At 41.8% G+C, this 22,015-nt stretch overlaps 1 long non-coding RNA gene and 2 pseudogenes across 4 annotated transcripts in view; 1 reads left to right on the top strand and 2 right to left on the bottom strand.

Annotated features, from left to right (window-relative positions):
• LOC118669076 overlaps positions 1-22,015 on the top strand; it is a 31,565-nt gene that overhangs the window by 2,956 nt on the left and 6,594 nt on the right. For all 4 annotated transcript variants that reach the window (XR_004971871.1, XR_004971873.1, XR_004971872.1 and 1 more), the window contains exon 2: positions 15,052-15,278. This is a non-coding gene — a long non-coding RNA (uncharacterized LOC118669076). The remainder of the gene's footprint in view (positions 1-15,051; positions 15,279-22,015) is intronic.
• LOC118669074 lies at positions 16,577-17,409 on the bottom strand (annotated as a pseudogene).
• LOC118669075 lies at positions 19,576-19,889 on the bottom strand (annotated as a pseudogene).

Genomic DNA, 22,015 nt, shown 5'->3' with positions numbered 1-22,015 from the left:
CAACTTGTGTGCCTTCTATAAATTTGCTCATTATAGCCAGCCGTTCTCAAGAGTAGCTATGAGGATCCCAAGGCAGCTGTGGTTTGGGCTTTTTTTTGTTGTTGTTTTTTGGTGTGGTTTTTTTCTTCTTGTTTTTTTACAAGTAGAGGCAGCAAAGGGCAGCTGAGGTTAACAGCTTTAGCTGATCACTGAGGCAGCAAGAGAAACAGCTCCAAGACAAACACTTTGTTCATTGTGTAACCTGAGGGGAGAGAGCAGGCTGGAAGGGCTGAGCCAGGTAGGGGTGAGGGTGAAACAGGATACAGGGCAGGAGAAGGTTGGTGGCTGGTTAGGACAGAAAGCAAAGTAGAGAGGCCAAAGCAAATTGGCATCTTATAAATGAGCTAGGTCTGGATCAGGGAAGCCAGAGATCCATTCACTCGTTTAATCAATATTCATTGACAACCCCCTAAATTCCAGCTTGCGACATGCTGGTGATCCAGTGAGGGCCCCTGCCCTCAAGGAATTCTAATTCTTATGGGGAGACTGACAAGACTAAACCTAAACCAAACAAGGTTTCAGAAAGATAAACTGGTACAGTCTGTAATGAATGTTGTGAAGGAAAACAAAGGTCAGAGATGGGGAAACCAAGAGGCACTCTACTGTAGGGAGGGTGGTCAAGGAAGACCTTCAGCTGAGACCTAATATCAGACAAGTTAGGCTTGTGAAGAGGGCATTCTGGGCAAGAACCAGCTGTGCAGAAGCCCAAGAGTGGGAAAGAACTTGTCATAGAAGGGAGGACCTGGAGGATTTTGGGAATCCACAGGCATCCATTGGGAATAGGTACAACCTGACATAAAGATTAAACCTGTGAATAGCTGATACAAAACAAAATCAATTGGCTTTGACAGGTAGGTCAATTGTTACCTGGAATATTATGTTGAATTCTTGATATATCAGAGTGTGGAGGCTCAGGAATGATTTGGCTGCCATAGCCTCTGACCTTGGGAGATACTTTCAGGCAAGGTCCAATTTATTATTTGGCCTTTTTTGGAGTTAAAAGGACATCTCTGAGTTTCAAGAGTCTCATGGAGGTGCCAACAACCCTTCCTTTCTCTTCTCTCCCTTCCTCCCAAGTTAAAATCTTACACATGTAGTTAAAATCCCTGTAACCAACCTATCTCTTTCCTTCCTTGCTATCCTCAGAGGTAAAACCTATCCTAAATTTCAAGTTTTAAATTCTGTGCATTTTTTATACTTATACTATACATGTATCCGTAAACAACACATAGTGTTAATTTGCATGTTTTCCATCTGTATTAAATGAATACATTCTATACTTTCTTCTCAAGTTCTCACTTGACATGTGTTGATACACATCTTCTAGTTTATTTAAACTGCTTTATGGTGTTCTATTGTATAAAAAGACCATGATTTATCCATTCTCTTATTGATGGATCTTTAAATTGTTTCCATTCTTTTTCTCTTACAAACAATGCCGGAATAAACATTTTTGTATATGTCTCCTCATGAGAGAGATATACCTAGGTATGGCATCACTGAGTTTCATCATAAGTATTTTGGACAGAATTTTCATGTTGATGGTGAAACAATCTGATTACTTAGGAAAAAATGAGGTCAAGATAAGTGCTGGGAGAAACAGAATGTGAGGAATAGGAAATGAAATAGTATGGAATAGTAGGTGAATTAGATATAGAATCCTATGCATTTTTTTAAATCATTCATCTTTTGAAAAAAGTAGATTGAACATACAAATAAATTGAGCAACCATTGAAAGCCACAGATATTCATCTACCTTTGAGATACTACCCTTTGTGTCAATGCTACTATGAAGCTATCTAGAACTTTCCTTTTTTTATTCTGTGAAAATGGACTACTTCCTCCTTTGGGCCTCCATTCTATCTACCTCTATTATGTGATATATTGCACATTATATTTGCTATGGCTTATTTATATGTCCCTTTTAATCAGCTGCATGTTGTTTGAGGGTGGAGTTCACGTCCTATTTGCATCTCCAGGGTGTGGTAGTTATACTCTGAGGAACCAATGAAAGGTCCAAATCATAGAAAACCCTTGGGACTTAGACTGGTTTTCTGATGACAGGATACTTTAGTGAGAATTAACTTAAAGTATGGAAAAGGTGGTTTGATCTTTTTGGTCTTCAATTGGACCTGCAAAAAGAAGTTTCATATAAAAGCTGATAAGAATGACTAAGAAAGCAGAAAAATCACTTGGAATTTGACTGTAAACACTTGCAATGGCTAACTAGTATGTACCGGTAGACAGTTAATGTTAGGAAAACTTTAATTTTACACATTGTCAAGAAATCACCTCTATAATACCTTCTATTCTCACTTAGGGATTTAATTCTTAATCAACCACTAGGATTTCCAAAACCCTTTATTCTTATAATCTGGGATACTGGCGTTTTGTCTCATTATGATTGCTGATAAAATAAAAGAATTCTTCTAAAGTGCTGAGCACAATGTTTGGCAAATAGTAAGCGCTGAACAAACATTAGCTTTACGATTACTAGCTGATTCCATACTTAGACTCCTCTCATTTATACCGTGTGCTTCTTGGTATATGTTTGAGGGGGCTCCTGACTGTATGTCTGAAGTAGTGCATTAGCAAAGCTGCTATCTCACGAAAAGTAAGGTATCTAAAAATTCAGACTTTAATTTAAGAAAATTTACAATTTTTCCAATAAAATTTTAAAAACTATGCCAATGTCCTCACCAGTGCAGCAACACACACACACACACCACAAAGATATATAAATATTTGGAAAGAAAGACAATAAATTGGAATTGGTTAAAAATGTACATTATCTTCACAGACAATCCAAGAGAGTCTACAGACAAAACTAATTAGAGAGTGTGTTAAGATTTCTGAATATAAGATTAACATGCAAAAATTGATGCATATGAGCAGTAACAAGTTAGAAAATGTGAAAAAAAAAATAGACTCTTCACAGAAGGAAGAATAATTTAAAATAGCTTAGACAAAAAAAAAAGGTGATAATTTGGCATTAACTCAGGCTAATGGAATAGAACAGAGATCTCAGAAATATATGTAAGCATATGTGACTCTTATGTGGAAGAGGAGATAGTAAGGGGAAAAGCTGAACTTTTTAAAAAGGGTGATAAGATAGATAACTTTCCATATGGGAAAAAAGAAGTTAGCTTCCTTACCTCATTCCATACATAAAACTAAAATCCAGTTAGATTATTAGAGACTTAAATATAACTTAAAAACTAAAAACGAAACTAAAATAAAAATTCAGACCTTAAAATTAAGCAAATGCAATAATGGAAAATTCTTGAATATTTCGTGGTTAAGTAAAAAAAAAAAGGGGGGGATTATATATTATACATATATTTTTCAGAATGTAGAAAAGTCATTAGAACATTATAAGAATGCTTACTCTTATCACATGAATTGCTTAGTATGAGTAATATATCACATGCATCAAAGAAGGTGGCAGCTACTTTCATTTCCCCCGAACACCTTTTCAACAGTCAATGTGAGGCAGCTGTGGTTGACCAGAAATGTATGAACCAGTGAGGTCCAACATAACGAGTACGTGTTTACATTTTGACTCACGGCTTTAATCATAGGGGAACAAGTAATATTACTCAGACTTTATTGTTTAATATTCCATTCATTTGTTTTTCAGGTTTGTTTCGGTCTGTGGGAAGGTTCCTTTCTGATTACAACACTAGTCCTGATTTCTGCAGTTTATCTTCATTTGCCATTTTGAGGTGTCTATGAAAAGCCTGTGACAAGCTCCTTATTTCCCAAATCTATGCATGTAGGCCTCATTGAGTTGGCTTCATCCTAAATACATTTTGAAATCACATCAGCACTTTCAGATCAGCAAGTTATTTCTTAATAAATTACTGTCTTGATGTTAGATGCTATTTTAAATACATGAAAGAGAGCAGTTTCCAAGTGTGTGTGACGACTTTTAGGGAAGAGTAAACTGCAGCATTTAAATAGAGGTCCTACATTTTTGTTATGCTGTCACTGGATATTTGAATAACTAGCTGTATATGAGCTCCATTTGTACAAAAGTGATTTTCTAAAGCCAATTGTTGATACTTCAAAATATAGTTCTAGTTCCTGGGAAAAACTGGGAAATGGAATGGCCATTTGTTTTTTCATAGCTAAAACAAATGAGAGGGTTGTAGCAATAAACTGAACCCATAGACAGGGCGTGAAAAGACTTTGAACCTTTTTATTTATTTCTGAACTGATCAGATAATTTACTCAACTAATTTTGTCAAGTCATTTCCTCATTCTAGAATTTTTTTCCAGTCAAGTAAACAATATTGATGCATATAATTTGGATGGAAAAAATCCCTTTAAGAAACATCTGGATCAGTGGTTCTCAACCTGTGGGTCGCGACCCCTTTGGCGGTCGAACGACCCTTTCACAGGGGTTGCCTAAGGCCATTCTGCATATCATATATTTACATTACGATTCATAACAGCAGCAACATTACAGTTATGAAATAGCAACGAAAATAATTTTATGGTTGGGTCACAACATGAGGAACTGTATTTAAAGGGCCAGAAGGTTGAGAACCACTGATCTGGCTAATACCTTGAATAAGCTTCCTCATTTAGGTCACAGAAATTTATTCACAGAGAAACCAGTCAAAGATGATAACAGCTCCGGCCAGTGTGGGTCAGTTGGTTGGGCATCATCCCAGGCACCAAAATGTTGCCAGTTTGATCCCCATCAGGGCTCATGCAAGAATCAACCAATGTATACTAATAATAGCCTAGGTGACATCACTGTCCTCATGTCGTTACAAGATGGCTGCGCGCACAGTGGAGGCGGGGCCGGTGGCCGCTCTACGTGGTGAGGCCTGGGGGTCCCACGGCTCTGTGCAGCGCAGAGGAGGCTGGTCCTGGTGTGCAGAGGAGGCGAGTCCCAGCGGAGGAGGCAGGTTGCAGCAAGAGAGGGCAGTTGTGGGCGATCAGGCTGGCAGGGGAGGGCAGTTGTGGGTGATCAGGCTGGCAGGGGAGGGCAGTTGGGGGTGATCAGGCTGGCAGGGGAGCAGTTAGACATCAATCAGGCTTTCAGGGGAGTGGTTAGGGGGTGATCAGGCTGGCAGGCAGAAGCGGTTAGGGGCAATCAGGCAGGCAGGCAGGTGAGCGGTTAGGAGCCAGCAGTCCCAGATTGTGAGAGGGATCGGGCCTAAACTGGCAGTCGGACATCCCCCCGAGGAGTCCTAGATTGGAGAGGGTGCAGGCTGGGCTGAGGGACACCCCCCACCCCCGTGCATGAATTTCATGCACCGGGCCTCTAGTGAATGCATATATAAGTGGAACCACATCTCTCTGTCTCTCTGTCTCTCTGTCTCTCTCTCTCTCTCCCTCTCTCCCTCTCCCTCTTCTTCTCCCTCTTCCTCTCCTTCTCCCTCTCCCTCTCTTCCTCTCTGTCTAAAATAAATCAATAAATACAAATTTTTTTTAAAAAAAATCCCAGCCCATCTGGTGGTAGTACCAGAGAACTCTTATTCCTCCCCTCTACAAAACACAGTTGATGCAGAGTGGAATAACTTGTATGATCCTTTTGATAGTTGCCTTTTCAGAAAAGCTACAACACATGGGTTAAATGATGATTAAAAACATATCCAATAAGAATGCAATTGCATTTTCCTTAATATTTTCTTTTTCTGACATCTGGTTTTTCTTTCCTCACTTGAGATATTTACAGAATTATACCATTAACCCTCTAACTCTCCTTTCTCCTCACTCTCCTCCTGCTCCCACATACCATTAACATAAAAGAATTTCCTTTCAAATTATGTAACCAACTTTATAACTCACATAGATTGTTATCACATAGAAAAATTTATTAACCCAAATGATGACCACATTTTTGCCAAGATTCACCAGTTCTGAAGTTAGTTGCTAGTAAAACAGATTTCTCAATGGTTTGGTGAGATCAATGCTAAATTACCCAGAGCATGAATTACAATTACTGCCGATCCTGTTGGCCAATCCACCCAGCTGTCCACTGACATTTCCAGCGACTTTAGAGAATTCAGCCAGAACGGACCCCCAAAATCTGCATTGTGAGTTTATCTATGGGTAAGCCAGACTACAAATGCTGTGACCATACCCAACAGAGGTTTAGGTGGTAACCCAAGCAGGAATTCACAAAGAAAGCTCAGATGCACAATAGCTACATATACTACATGAGCTACCACATATGGACTGGTTTCTAAGTGCCAGACACCCATGCTAAGAAATTGTACATGCATTAATTAATGTATTCTTCTTAGGTTTCATAGTCATTAACAACATGGACATAGACCCAAGTTCTGGGTCCTTGGGCAAGCAATGAAAGCTGTGCTTCAGTTTCTGTATCTATAAAATGGGGATAATACTACTTCACAGAGTTGAAGTGAGAAATGAGTTAGTTAAATTATACACAAAGCCTTTAGTAAAGGCTTGGGTGCTGTCTGGGTGTGGAGACAGCATTCACTATACTCAAGATATGTTGCCTTAATGTATTAATCCTTCTAATGACCCATGAGATAGGTACAATAAATTATGATCATCATCTACAGTTCAGGAAATTGTTGCTTAGAAGTGGCATATGGCAGGGCCAGGCTTTGAAAATAGATTTGTTTGACTTCAAAACCCTTTCTCCTTATCACTGTGCTATTCTGACTCTCAGGACAAGACAGATAGCATGTGAACCTAAGTTACCAAAAGAACGTATGGTGTTAGCTGCAAGGCCTTTTGCTGCCATAATACCGCACCCCTCCCCTCGCCCTTATCTTCCTTGGGGGTGAATCCTTGCTGAGGGGCAGCACAAGAATTCTGGGGTTTCCTCTATCCAGTTAGAATGTGAGTGATGCAAACCGTGTTAGTGAAGGCTTACCTGCCGCCAGGTGACTCCTGTGCTGGTGACAAACGTGTACAAATAAAGAACAGGAGGGGAGAGCCTTTCAGCCTCTCAGAACAGGCACATCCCCTGGCTTACATCAGCTGCAGAAATCCATAGCCACTCAGAGCCTCAAAGGAAACCACACGGCCCATCTTGTGTGTTGGATGATAATTTGAATTATTGTGCTTCCGTTGTGTATCTTCTCAAAAATATTATGCATTAGATAATTATCCCATTTAAGAAATGGGGAAACAAGGCTCAAAGAAATTAAGTAAATTATCCAAGCTTATTATACAGCTTGTAAGTGGACGATCAGGATTAAATCATCTGTTTATATCTTAATCCAAAACCCATGTTCCCCTCACTCTTCATGAATTGGGGGTATTAAAAATCATTATTCAGATCTTTTTTTTTCTATTATCTTTTTATCATCTCATTTTTTGTTACTAATTTTATTCAAGAGCAAGAACATGAAATTCTTGAAGTAATAGTTGGAGTTAAATGTTCTAATTTAAGAGATGGCATTACTGGATTATTTGTAGATTATGTCTCCATTCTGTCTCTTTCTTCTTTTTAGTTCTTTGTCTATTTGACATCTGAATATTAGAATCTTTTTAGAGGATTTCGAACACACTCAGTTGTGTGAAAGTGCTAGTTAAAATTTACAAGCAGACATTTTTGTTCTCATAACTGCAGTAGAGGGAAGGAAGTAACTTTTGGGCTCATGAAAATATACACTGCAATGGGTCACCCAGAATTCTCTGCAAAGTGTAGGTAATTTCACAAGCAAAATAATCAATACAGTAGCAAAATTAGGAATGGTTATTGGTTTTACTATTTCAAGCTCACAGCAAATTATCCATCTTTATACCACAAAGCCTACGGGATAATTAGAGGACTTAAACTGTCTTCCCTGTCACTCTTCAGTGCTGCTGAAGGGCCTGAAGCTTCATAAATCTAGTCCTTCACTCCTAGCTCTGACTCTCCCTTTCCTCCTATAGGTAGTGAAGAGGTTGCCTCCAGTAGATGTTTGTCCAATATTTTAATACCATCTCATCACTGTGATGACCAACAGATGTGTTCTGACAATCTGTTCTGTGTAGGCCATCCCTGATGGCAGCATCGGCCACCTGTGGTTCAGATCCTGGCACTTGTACATACGGTGGCAGGAAGGGCAGGAGCCACGACCAAATTGAAACACAAGTGGGGACCTCGTTCTTTAATGTGGACATGCTTTTACTTTCCTCTACCAGCAAGGGTGGCTGGTAACTGTCTTGCTTTTACTTCCAGAAATATATGTCATATATATTTACAAAATTATGGCATATATAGCACATTTCAACTTGGAGAACATTGATTCCCATAACCAGTCTAATCCAGACATAAAACACACAACCACCAATCTCTGCCAGGCCCCTCTCCAGCGACCACCCCCACCTCCAATTTCATAAATAAATACTCTACAATACAAATAGTCTATAATATTTTGTCTACAGGAAACACCGTTGTGTTGTAGGAGTAGTAACTGTATTTATTTTTTCCCCTTGAGTTATAAAATGCTTTCCTGTCTAAAAACAAAAAGAAAAAGAATCTGGAAGAGTTTATCTTATCCATGAAGAGGGATCTTAAGATGAAGGCTTGTCCTGAAGGGATAAAGGGCTGTTGGATTTAGCCTTCAGCTCTCACTTTCGTTAAACAGAGTTGTCATTTCAGACCCCAGCTTTCCCTGGAGACAGTGATTCCACCGGGGGGGAAGCAATATGCAGGGGAAGTTATTGCAAGAAGTTTTTGTGTGAAATTGTGGTTCTTGCCAGAGATGTCATATGTTTTAGTTAACTTTCTTCCCGGGAACTAGGAAAATTTCCCAAGCCCCGGATATATACCACGGGAATGCCGTTCAGAAGTCAGCAGCATGGGGCTGGTCAGAGAGACTGAATTTTACACACTCCATTCGTTTCTGGAGATAAAGCCTCTATTCTATTTTCCTCAAGGTGAAAGTCCAATTCCCTTTGAAAACTGTAAAGCCTTCTTCCACTGGAAGAAAATGACGATGATTCCTGTCACTGCTATTACTATTTATACCGCAGTGAGTTTACCTAAGGAAGGCGGTAGTCTCTGCTGGATTCCTTCCAGAGCTCCCTAAGGAATAAAAGCATACAACTAACGAAGATTGGACCTTCTGTTCTGCCTTTTCCTTCGCAGCCCTGCAGGGTGGGAAGCCACCCACCACAATGCTGTTGATTGGCAACTCTGCACACACAGTGCAATAGTAATTAATGTTCCCCATGCTGACTCTCGGGAACTACAATACCATAAAGTCCTCTTCAGAATTTTCAAGGAGAAATAAAGTTATGCTCAATACAGTTTGAGAGTAATTTTACCCGTGGTTTAGAGCACCTCTATAGGGATGTGCTGAAGTTGGCTCCCATGAGAGCTGATTGTTAAATACTGAGGAACTGTGCGAGTCAGATGGTAAACCTTCGAAATTGGGCCACAGTGGGAGTATTGATATCACAGGAATTGGCATCTGCAGAAAATCAGGGCTTTTTAATTACCCCCCCCCCCCCCCCCGCCCCCGAGAACTGGGTTATCAGCATGTGTGGTCTATACCTTTGGAACTGCACAATCTAATAAATACTCATTAGCTAGGACTCATGATGGACAACAGTTCACTGATCAATCTTGGATAGGATGAAAAGCCACTTAGTAACTGTATTGTTTCCTATGGCTGCTATCCCACACACTTGGTGGCTTAAAACAATTGAAATTTACTCTCTCACAGTTCTGGAGGCCAGAACTCCTAACTCAGTATCACTGGGCTGAATTCAAGGTGTTAACCGGACTGTGCTTCCTCCAGAGACTCCAGGAGAGACTCTGTTCCTTGCATCTCCCAACTACTGGCGGCTGCTGGCATTCCTTGGCTTGTGGCTGTGTTACTTCAGTCTTCAAGGCCAGTGTCTTCCAATTTCCCTCGGCTCTATCTTCACATTGCCCCCCGCCCCTCTGTGAAATCCTCCTCTCTCTTAAAAGGACACTTGTAATTACATTTATGGTCCATCCAGAAAATCCAGGATAATTTCCTCCATCTCAAGATCTTTAACTTAATCTCATCTGCAAACTGTTTTTTTTTTTTTTTTTCCAAGTAAGGTAATACTTGCCAGTTCCAGAGATTAGAACTCGGCATCTTTGGGAGGGCCATTTTCAGCCTACCGCAATACCCACCTCTGCCACCCCTTACATACCTGGACACGCTGCACTTGTATCACATCCTTAACAAACTCGTCTTAATTATAAAGAGCAAAATCTTAATAATAGCAGCAGCTCTTCTTCTTCTTTTTTTTTTAAACATCACCTGAGAATATTTTTTCATTGATTGTAGAGAGGAAGGGAGAGGGAGAGAGAGAGAGAGAAACGCTGATGTGAGAAAGAACCATTGATCAGTTGCCTTCGTATGCACCCTGACTGGGGATCGAACTGGCAAACTGAGTATATGCCCTGCCTGGGAATCAAACCCGTGACCCTTCAGTGCACAAGACAACACTCCAACCAACTGAGCCACACTGGCCAGGGCAGCAGCTCTTCTTTACTGAGTACTTCCTATGTATCAGGCAGAGTGCTCAGCATATACCAGGTAGTCATCTCGTCATCTCATTATTATTCCTACCCAAGTCAGGAAATGTATTTTCAAATTCTTTTTTTTTGGAGCACCAGAACCTATGCCCATTCATCATGATAGACATACCCATTTCTCTCCAACCTGAAAGCCATTCCCTGGGGCTGTTTAGAAAGCTGTTCCAGGGCTCCCATTTGACTAGTATGCAGCCCACTTTTCCCATCTTAGTCCCATAGTTTCCAATTGCCCGTTGACTATCCTTCTCTATCTCGGCTGCATTAAAGGGACTATAGAGAGTATATCTATTGGCTGGGGTGACCTCTCTGGTATGCAGAGTTTCTGGACAAGTGAAGGGAAGGCTCTGGGCCAAGGTCAGTTCCTGGATGAAACTGTAACTGGCAACAGCATCTCTCAAGAGGTGGTTTGGAGAAGGCTATGAACCATGGCTGTGGGTGATAAGCCTGTAATTCTCTATCCTGTTGTCTTTGGATAGGAGTTCTCTCCTGATCTGCTTGCCCAGTTCCCTATTTTATTTCTATTGTTTGTACCAAAGGAGGGAAGGAAGACAGAAGCAATATTTGGTGATTGCCTGATCTGTGTCCGGCTCTGTGCTGGGAGCTTTCTTATTGGGCTAAGGATGGTATAAAATCCAAGGACATGTTCTTGTGTTATTCTTTATAGCTGCAATTAATAAACTGGCAGAACTGGTTTAGAGATGTGATATAATAAGTTGACTGGGTTTGGGTAGCACATTTATTTTTCTGTTAAAATGCAATTTTCAGTTGTGAATAAAAGCTGGTTGAATCTGGCCTATTATAATAGCCAGTGTTTTATGAAGAAATTTAGGCCAAGTTTGCTTAGGTTTAGAAATATTCTATATAGGTCCTGCATGTTTTTTGTATAATAGCAAAAAAACAGATTCCTAGAAATTGGACAAAGTTAACAGTAGCAGGTCAAGAGCAGAGTTGAGGAAGGTGGCTTCAGCCCCACTATTCTGGCTGAAAGTCTCAATTTCTTTAACTGTAAAATGTTGATAATGAGTCCTATCTCCAAGGGTTTTTAGAAGGATTGAATTGAAAATTAATTAAGGCATATTAAAATACCTCATATATAGTAACTACTCCATGAATGGTAGCTCCACTGTCAATATTAGTAGTTCCAAATGATCAAATACACTGTTAGCTTCAGACACACCATCTTGCTCTAGTCACTTGAAAAAATTCAAGTAATGCCTTCCGTTTTTCCCTTTCTACTTCCGAGGTGCAATAGCAATCTCTTATATAAAAAGCCCGTGGCCATCACACCGTCACACCAAACGAGCAGCAGCTCTCCGGGCGGCGGGCAGGGCAGGGTGTGAGCTACTAGCAGCGGAGAGCTATGAGCGGCAGAGGACAGGGCACTGAACTATGAGCAGCGATGGGCGGGGCAGCCAGCTGAGGCAAGCAGAAGGGAGCTACTCGAGCACGATTTCATGCCTCCTGTAGGGATATAACCTCTGGGAAGGATTCTCTGACCTTGCTTGGTCCCTGCCCTTTCCTTCCTGCAGAGCCCTGGTGAGCTCCACCACAGTTGGAGCAACCATCACTCAGAATGACCTTTGCTTTGTTTACATGCTTATCTCTATACCTTAAGACCTTCAGCTGCTTGAATCTTTACTAATTAGTGTAATTCCCGGAACGTGGAAGAGGCACTAAACATTCTCACTGAATAGAATTTGAACAAAGTTACAGGTTTTTGAAGTCGAAACAAAAAAGAACAGATTGAATATTTATTCCAATCCAGTCTCCTCTCATGGGAAAGGAGATCGATGCCATTGCTGTGCTTTTTTACATTCCTTCCTACACATTGTTTACGTTGGCTTTGGGGACAAAGAGAAGCAATGTTTAACTTTTCTGATTTTAGAAATCCCTTTAAAAGACTAACTACAGACATACTGGCTTTTGGTTCTTATTTCCTCATTTTGTGACTCAGACTAGGGGGAATTTGGGGTTAATTTTATGGGGAGTAATTTTAGCCTACTATCAACACTACAAGCTAATATTAGAGAGCATTGAACTAAGCCCCTTATATGTATTATCTTATTTAATCCTTTCCAAAGTTTTATGAACTAGACATTATTATTGTGTCTACTATATAGATCAGGGGTGGGGAACATCGGCCCCACAGGCCGTATAAGGTCCACAAAATCATTTGGTCTGGCCCTGCCAAGGCATTAGGGGTGAGTTAATTAAATGTTTGACCAAATATAGTGAAAGGGCGAGGGCTATGCCCTCCATCTTACCCTGGATCCTCCATTTTGGGGCAGCCATGTGCTCGGCAAGGAGCTTCTTCCCTAAGCCTCTGCTAGCCACACCCAGGACTTCTTTAAACTAACCAATGACAATCAAGGGAAGTGCACGCCATAGATATGACCATATCCTGTGTAACAAGACACCGACTTGCGCCTGGCCAATCGGCAGGGCCCACAGTCCTTTCTCCTCCCCTTACTGCAACCCCCCTATAAAACCTCTCTCCACACAGAGTTCGCTCTCTCTGCCACTTGGCTTGCCGTTGCGTCGGTGAGTGTGGTCGGGGAGCCAAGCTGGCTCGAATAAAGACTCTTTGCTTTTGCATCGGACTTGCTGGCTCCCTGGTGGGCTTTTGGGGATCTTGAAATCTGGGCATAACATTAGCAGGCTAATTTTTAAGCTGATACTTTTATATGGCCAATGAATGATGTTATAAATATCTAAATGGCCCTTGGCAGAAAAAGGTCCCCCCCCCCCCTTTTATAAAGAAACCGAGGCGCGGAGAGTAACTAGATCAGGGTTGTGATAAAGCTAGGGTTGAACATGGGTCTACAAGACTTTAAAATCTGACTTTTGAACACTATGCCTAACTATTTTTAGACTCAACTGTTTTCTTTTTTAATATATATTTTTACTTATTCCAGAGAGGAAGGAAGAGGGAGAGAGAGATAAAAACATCAATGATGAGAGAGAATCATTGATTGGCTGCCTTCTGTTTGCCCACACTGGGGATCAAGTCTGCAACCCAGGCATGTGCTCTGACCGGAACCAAACTGTGACTTCCTGGTTCATAGGTTGACACTCAATCATTGAGCTACGCCAGCTGGGCTTAACTGTTTTTCTTAAACTGAATTTACAGAAATGATTCTGAGAGAGAAAAGGTAATTCAGCTTTTTACTAAATGCTAATTAGGCACTGTTTTAGCTTGGACTGCCATATCAAAATAACAGCAGACATTTATTTTTCTGAGTGTGGAGGCTGGGAAGTCCAAGATCAAAGAGCCAACAGATTTGGTTCCTGGAGAAGACCCACTTCCTGGCCTCTCTGTGTGCTCACATGGCCTTTCCTCAGTGAATGCATGGAGAGAGAGAGAGAGAGAGAGAGAGAGAGAGAGAGAGAGAGAGAGAGAGAGAGAAATCTCTGTCTTCCTCTTCTTAAAGGACACTAATCCCTAAATGAAAGCCCCACCCTCATGACCTCACCTAAACCTAATGACCTCCAAAGGCCCTGTTTCCAAAATACTCACACATTGGAGATTAGAGCTTGAATGTATGATTTTGCAGGGGGACACAACATTCAGCCCATAACAAGTACTAACTAGTATCTCTGGAATGTACTAAACTAAACTTTGGGGGGTGGGGGAGGAAGAGAGAAAGAAAACAACAACACCACACCAGGGTCTGGACTCGGGGGGAGGCAAACAAGGGACCAAGGACATAGACTTCAAGGAGTCACCCACCCGCAGGCATCCACCCTGCACTCGAATGACCCTATAACTCAACGAATCTGTGTGCCTTCCCTGCTTTTCTCACTCCAGCCCTGCAGCAATGTCCTTTGCTCTTGGGGAACTCTGTGTCTAGGAAGGGCGGTATCAGTATGGGTCAGATCAGGAGAAAGTACACAGTGATTTAAGCAGGGAAGTTTTAATACAAAGAATTATTAACTAGCAGCCTATTGTTTAGAAATCCATGAGGGCATAGAAGAAGAGAATATGACAAGTGAAGCCAAAGAGTTTTGACCTTCAGGGTAAGAGTGAGGACTTTGTTTTTCCCTTTGGGCTGTGCCTGAGTGAACATGACTTGCCCTATTTATTAGGCAACATGAGACTGTGCTGCATTTCCTTTCAGAACACCCCAGGCATGTAGGCTATTTAAAAAATCTAAATAACATCTCAGTCAGACTAACATTCTGAGAGAGAAATGTTTTAATCTGTTTTTTTTTTTTCCCCAGAATGGCCTTTTCAGTCTGAGAGGGAGTGCAAATAGGGTGGGTGGTGGTCGATACATTTGGAGACTTACGGGAACACAGAGGTTTTGGCAAAGGTACACATAAATTTCAGAGAAGACTTAAACATAATTTCATATCACACAAACTGCACAGTAGAATTGGAATGCAGGTCAAAACACAACAGCTGTTTATCTTTCATTTAAACTACCACAACAGGGTTGCTTAAACAAATTCCCTTCCTTTCTCGAACTTTCAAACTCTTTAATATTTGCATAATGATTAATCTCCAGCTCCAGAGGAAATTCCCAACGGAAAGAGACAACACAGAAGCATTTTAAACTCCAACCACATGGAAAAGAGTGAAGAGGGAGCGTGTCAAATCTTCAGTGTTGGAGCCTGCTCCCTCGGGAGAATTCTAAATAACGGCGGTCATCCTGTTGAATATTAAACTGAGGACTGGATGGCCGAGAGAACACAATCCCAAACATCTGGACACTGTCTACTAACTAGGCCAAAGGTACAGCTCCAATTAAGGGTTGATATCACAGCCCATATTCATATCGTTGTAGATCTTAACTATGGCAAGAAAGTTTGGTTCTATGCTGTGAAAGAGGCTAAAGGCTTATTCTCAGAACCATGGAATACATCCCCACCTGCTCATCCAAGGAAAAGTCTAGTATTTTCTTTTTCATACAGGGTCTTCAACTAGCTGTTCATTTACTGTGATGTCAGGAAGTTTTTAGCTGGGAAAGGGCCCAGGCTTGAAATACACTTCTGGACCTCAGTATTTGACCTGTAACATCAAGGCATCTGGCTAAATCAACATTTTAGAATTACAAGGGGAATTTTAAAATAATACCCAACCCTGGAACCCACCCCAGGCTAATGAAATTAGGATGTTTGGCAGGTGGGGCCACAACATCAGTATTTTAAAAAACATTCCCAAGAGATGCCAATGTGCAGCGCAGCTTGAGAGCCACTGGAAGCTCTCATACACGGTGTTACTGATACCTCTGTGATGACCATCCTGTGTGTATTTTAATCATCGTTCCTGATAGATAAACTCTCATAGAAGTTAATTGCATGTGAATATGAATATGCATTTGGTTGAAGACTAAATGAGATTACCTAAAAATGAAAACAACTGTACTAGGGCCCAGGACTAAAGGGAAGTTTTATTTAAAAAATTTAAAACATTATATTGTTTTCATAAGCAAGAAAACACTAACAAAACACTCCCTCCCCACTTACGCTTTTTGCATGTTGGGGCTTAGGACTGTTTTCAGAAGGCTTTTGAAGCTTGACCTCTGAACATGATAAAAGTATTTGTGTTGTTTGGTCAGAGCTGGGCTTCTCAAGTAACTTCCTGTGTTTCTGCTCTGAAAGACTATTTCACAAAAGAAGCTGAAAGTTCTATGTGGATATGGGCATTCTCATTGTGGAGGGCCTAATATAAAGTGATCATTCATTGTGTACCCAATGACAATGACTAACCATATCTCATGACTCCATTCTGAATCCAGTACTAAATGCATAGTTCATGGATCATATTCATCAACCATGGCCATCATAAATATTCATCTAATGTCTGTCCTCATTAGGTGGTTATTAACATGTCAAAGATATTTGTGGAGAAAATGAAAGTGATAAATTCTATCTACATTTATTCTTATTTGAAAGGCTAATTTATTTTTAGAGTAGTCTGATAAAATCCCTTAATAAGAGGAAGATTCCTTTAGCAACAGCCTTCTGTTTTCAAGCAAATAATCTTTTATTTTTCTTTCTTTTTTTGCTGCAAAAAACTTTTATTGTTTCTTTTGGTCCAATGCATGGGAGGGGGCTTCAGGGTGGTTAAAAGAATGGCTAGTAGTTTCCGAGAGAGGCACAGGTAAAAGCCAGACACCAGGGGCATGCAGAGGAGCCTCTCAAGGGCCTCTGGGCTCCAAAGGCTCCTAGTCATGCTTGAGGGTGAGCCTTTCAAAGAGATACTTACCCAGCCCAGCCTGGGGGTCAGCCATCTTGAGGAGGTGAGTCAGGTGAAGCCCATCTTCTTGATGAGTTTCACCTCCTCACCCAGGAAGTGGTTCTGCAGGAAATCACAGAGCTGAGGGTCTGCGTGGGTAGAACCCAGGGCCTGCAGCTCTAAAAGGGCCTGGTTCAGGTTCCTCTCCAAGGCCAAGGAGACTTCCATGGCATGCTGAGTTTTGCCCACTCATCTTGGGGAGGCTTCAGCACGTCCTGGAGAGAATGTGGCCACCGCGCTGGTTTTGCAACTTTAAGAGATGCTCAGCGCCCTCCAGCTTCTTCTCTGACAACTCATGGAAGAAGTGGCCCACGCCCTTGAGAGCCACATCATCTTGGTTAATAGAAACCCAGAGAGAGGTAGGTGTGGGAGGCCACAGATGTAGGTTGGCCAGGCAGTTGACTACAGCCTCCACTTCGGTGGAATCATTCTGACGAATTTGGGAGCTCATGGCTGTTGGCCAATAAGGAGTTAAGGTAGAAAAGAAACTGGTGGGCCCCAGTCAGACCTACTGAATATAAATCTGCTTTTTAACCTTTGCTGGTCCCAGAGGTAGTTCTGAAAGTGGTGACTGGATAAGATGCAGGAGAGTGTCTGGAGGCTGGAAGAAGGGGCGTCCCTGGGTCTGTTCCATCCAAACACTGTTGAAGCAAGAAACAGATCTGGGCTTGCTGAGGGCACTGCCTCAAGCTAATAATCTTACACAAAAAAGTTTATTAATATTTTGCTTGTTGAATGGACTTTTGCCAAATGATGGACTATGTAACTAGTCTGATTCAGAGAAGGATAATATAAAGCACAGCTCTTAAAGGGTTGAATTGACACCCTCTCTACTAATAGTACTTGGAATTGTTTTTTGAGTGAAAAGAGGTGGCAGTGATTCATTCCCACCCTTACCTGGTCTCCTTGGTGATCAATAACCCATTCCGAGATTGTTGCACGGACTTGGTACATAATCTGTGAGTAGAACAGAACAGGGATTGGCAACCTTTCTTTAAAGAACAAAACTATAAATATTTTAGGCTTTGCTATTCAACTCAGGTGTTGCAGCACTAAAGCAGCCATAGATAATATGTAAATGAGTGGATGTGTCTGTGTTCCAAAAAAAACTTTATTTGAAAAAACAGGTAGTAGGCTGGATTTGGCTTACAGGCCCTAGTTTGCACACTCCTGGAACAGAAAAACCCCAATAGGGTATCAGACTGGCTCTCCAGTTACAGTGGGTGGGTATAAGCCAAGATTGGGAATTTTAAGTAAATCCAAAGAAGCCAGTGGGTGTTGGTGTTCTATATGAGCAAGCAGGTCCATTATGATTGGAAAAGTCATGAGAACACATTAATAGTAAGAGAGTGGTAATAGCAGTGGCTAATGTTTGCAGAGGACTTGCTATGTAACTTGTGTTAAATACTTTACATGTAATCTTTATCATCCATGAGTTCATAATCATACTAAAGTAAAATTTATTGGTGGTTTTTAGAGGATGCTAAGGAATCAAGTCATTATTTGGAAACTGGAAAATAAAGGTTTTGAAGCATTTAATCAGTATTTTCCTAAAGGAGTGGTCGGCAAACTCATTAGTCAACAGAGCCAAATATCAACAGTACAACGATTGAAATTTCTTTTGAGAGCCAAATTTTTACAACTTAAACTATATAGGTAGGTACATTGTTATTAACTTAATTAGGGTACTCCTAAGCTGGCCTTTGCTAAAAACATCCTCAATCTGATTGAGATACGTTAGCTGAGGTTGACCCCTTCCAACTCTCCCATCCACACTCGTCTTGTATACTTGTTTCACCCAGGCTGAAAACCGACTTCTGTGCATGGGCCATGAAGTTTCAATCGCACTGTATGTATGCGCCCGCATGTGGTATGTTGTGGAAGAGCCACACTCAAGGGGCCAAAGAGCCACATGTGGCTCGCAAGCCACAGTTTGCTGACCACTGTCCTAAAGGAAAGGCTGTATAAATGTTTGAGACAGTACTGAGATGTCTTTCTGAAGGCCCATTAGCAGGTCCCACGGGGCTGAGTACCTGGTGCCCTTTGAGATCATCAGTTCAATCACACATCCTTGTATTGTTTTTTCTTCCTTTTATTTCTCACTCCCCATATCCCTGTCTCCTATTTTCTGGGATTCCCAAATAAATGACTATGTGCAAACTTCTATCTCAGGCTCTACTTTGTGGAGAATCCAGGCTAGGATAGCATTCTATTCAAATTCTTGAAAGAGAATCTAACCCCACTTGGCATATAGATTTGGTTGTTTGGTTATGATTCCACTACTGGTCCAATCTCCCTTGAAGACTGTCCCTTCCAGAAGTATAGCGGGATTTCTTCAAGCAGAAGAGGCAGATGGATTAACATGACCAGTCTGGAGCCTTTTCCACTAAATGAGTGACCTGCTGACCAGCAGCAGCACCTGGGAGCTTGTTAGAAATGGGGAATCTTGGGCCCCAGTCAGACCTACTGAATATAAATCTGGTTTTTAACAAGATTCCCTTGGTGATTTGCCTGTACATTAAAGTTTAAAAATGTACTCTAGAGGGAGTGATAATTATCCAGCTCAGGGATATTTTTGGAAGAGATAAGATGTTGAAGACAAAGGTCAATGGGAAGCACATACAGGGGAAAGGGAACACAAACTATTGTATGGGTGGTTGGAAGAGCAAAAGAGGAAGTGAATCTATGTGAACACACTTTAAATCCATAATAGGAAAAACACTCTGGACCTAGGTTGTTTCTGTTTTTTGTTTTCCTGAGCAGGTTTTATTACCTACAGAAGGGATGGGGCTCAGTCCTTCTTGCCTGCTGCCTTCCTCATGACTGCAAGAACATTGCTCAGCTCCTTTTTTCCTCTTGGCACAGATGTGTGTCCCCACCCTTTCCTTGATGAATTTCAGGCCCTCTTGTTCGTAGAGACCTTGAGCAGCTTCATGGTGTGCCACTCATAGAGGGCAAAGCCACACACCTCTCAGATCATGTCCTGCATGAACTTGGTATGCTTACTGAGGTGCCCATGGTAACTACTGGGCCTCAGCTTGCCCACTTTCTTGGTCACCTTGTGGCCCTACTTGAGGCCATGGCCATGGGGTAGCCCAGAGCCATGGCTGCTACTCCTCAATGGCTGTTGTGGTAGAAGGACCAACAGCTGGACTTATTATACCTTGCACCATAAACCTCAAGAAAATGTTCAAGTGGGAAGATTAAAAAAAACACCTAAATCACCAGAAAACAATGTCTACATGTCATTGTAGACACAAGAGCCGGTTCTTACTGAGCAACTGTTAAGCATGGAATCCAAGGTTTGTGTTGGGGTGGAGTGTGTGTCCATGAGGAGGGCAGAACCAGTCTTGGCAACCCACCACTTTCCTCTAGATCAGTGGTTCTCAACCTTCCTAATGCCGCGACCCTTTAATACAGCTCCTCATGTTGTGGTGACCCCCAATTTCATTGTTACAAATTGAACATAATTAAAGCATAGTGATTAATCACAAAAACAATATGTAATTGTATATGTGTTTTCCGATGGTCTTAGGCGACCCCTGTGGAAGGGTCATTCGACCCCAAAGGGGCCGTGACCCACAGGTTGAGAACAGCTTCTCTAGATACTCGGCTTCGCCATTTGCCTCCCAAACTTCTTACATCGTGCCCCTTCAGTTCGCCAACCCCTCTTCCATGTAAAAACTCAGTGACAGGCATGGTGTACTGGCAAATGTTTTAACAATTGGCTATTCAGAAAAAATAAACAAATCTCAAATTTATAGCATTTGTTCTTTCTGTAATATAAATACTCCCACCATGCTGGTGATAAGCTGCCTTGTGGCATTACTGAACACAGAGTTGGGAGGTGGTCCAAAGTGGCTCCAGCTAACCACTGGAAATCCGTGGGACAAAGAGCAAGAAGGAAAGTAAAAGGCCAAAAGGTCACCAGAGAGTGAGAAGGAAAATTAAGTGGATGAAGACATGGAGTTAGCTTTCATTGCTGTGATTCAGAAGCATAGCGACCTACTTCAAGGCCAAGGGTTTGCCTCCTCTCCTTGGCTCTGTGCTGCAGATCTGGCCATTGCGTCCCATCTATGTCTCAGCTTCAACTTTATTGAGAGCTTAATGTTGTAGCTTCAAAAGAACCAGAAACTCAGCAGGAGAAAAGGTTGTAGGACAGCCAGAGGAACTCACGTTCTGTATTTACCGAAGCATCTTCCATAAACAGTGTCCAGGCTCTGGAATGCTGACACCCACGCTTCATGGACACGCCACACCCCACGCTCCCCTGCCTGAGTGTAGTCTAATGACTCCCACCCAGCTTCCCCAGGTGTACACACCCTGCTTCTCTGGCCAGAGTTCAAGCCCTCACTTGGTTTCCTTGGACATCATCCAAGAGCTACATACCTGTCTTTTCTGGGAGATTTCCAGCTGGCACAAAACTTCCTTCCCTTGGGGATAGTAGCAGATAATGCACACCGATATCTAACACTGCAGGCACTGGCAGACAGCTTAGACCTGTCCCCTGCCCACAAGCACTGCCTTGGCAGCTCAATGTTGGTTTCTTAAAGGCATGAGCCAGGGGTATCATCCCTTCTGGGCACATCCCAAGCTGCAAAACCATTGCTTTCTGTTTGTTGCAGCTCTGGATCAGCTGAATCACCCCCTCTTCACCTTTATCGACAAATCACACTCCTGAATTTCCCATAATAGCTTTGTTTGCACACCTTTTACTTTTTCTTAGAAAGCATCCAGTGCTAAGAATCCAGCTCACTACAGGCAGCCCAAATGAATACTTCTTAACCTGCCTGAAAAGTAATTTTTTTGGAACCTTATCTTTGGTGATTTTCAGGAAAGAAACATTCCCACTAGCAGGTTAAAAGTCTTCACTTTTGCCGTCCTAATATCTGCTTGGAATGTAACAGCTTGTTTAATTCTCTCCCCAGATGAATGGACCATCATCTTTAGATTTATGATTTGCTTTTTATTTCTTCTAAAATAGAAACAGAAGTAGTGAAAGTTCCCTTATCTCTGTCTGTTGGAGCTGGGGCCCCTTGTCTGAGGATTCCTTCTTTTCCAGCCACCCAAAGCAGCCACTAGTTGGGTTTATTACTTTTAATTTTCATTCTCTCTCCAGGAGGTTTTCTCCTCTGAGCACATAAACACATCACCACCCTTTCTCACAAAGTCAAGGCCAGCTGACACAGATGAGGACAGTTTGCACTGACAGAAGCACCCCAGGTGGCTCA

The sequence above is a fragment of the Myotis myotis genome, unplaced genomic scaffold, assembly GCF_014108235.1.
Source record: "Myotis myotis isolate mMyoMyo1 unplaced genomic scaffold, mMyoMyo1.p scaffold_m19_p_14, whole genome shotgun sequence".
NCBI lineage: Eukaryota > Metazoa > Chordata > Mammalia > Chiroptera > Vespertilionidae > Myotis > Myotis myotis.
This window is presented reverse-complemented; position numbering and strand designations above follow the sequence as displayed.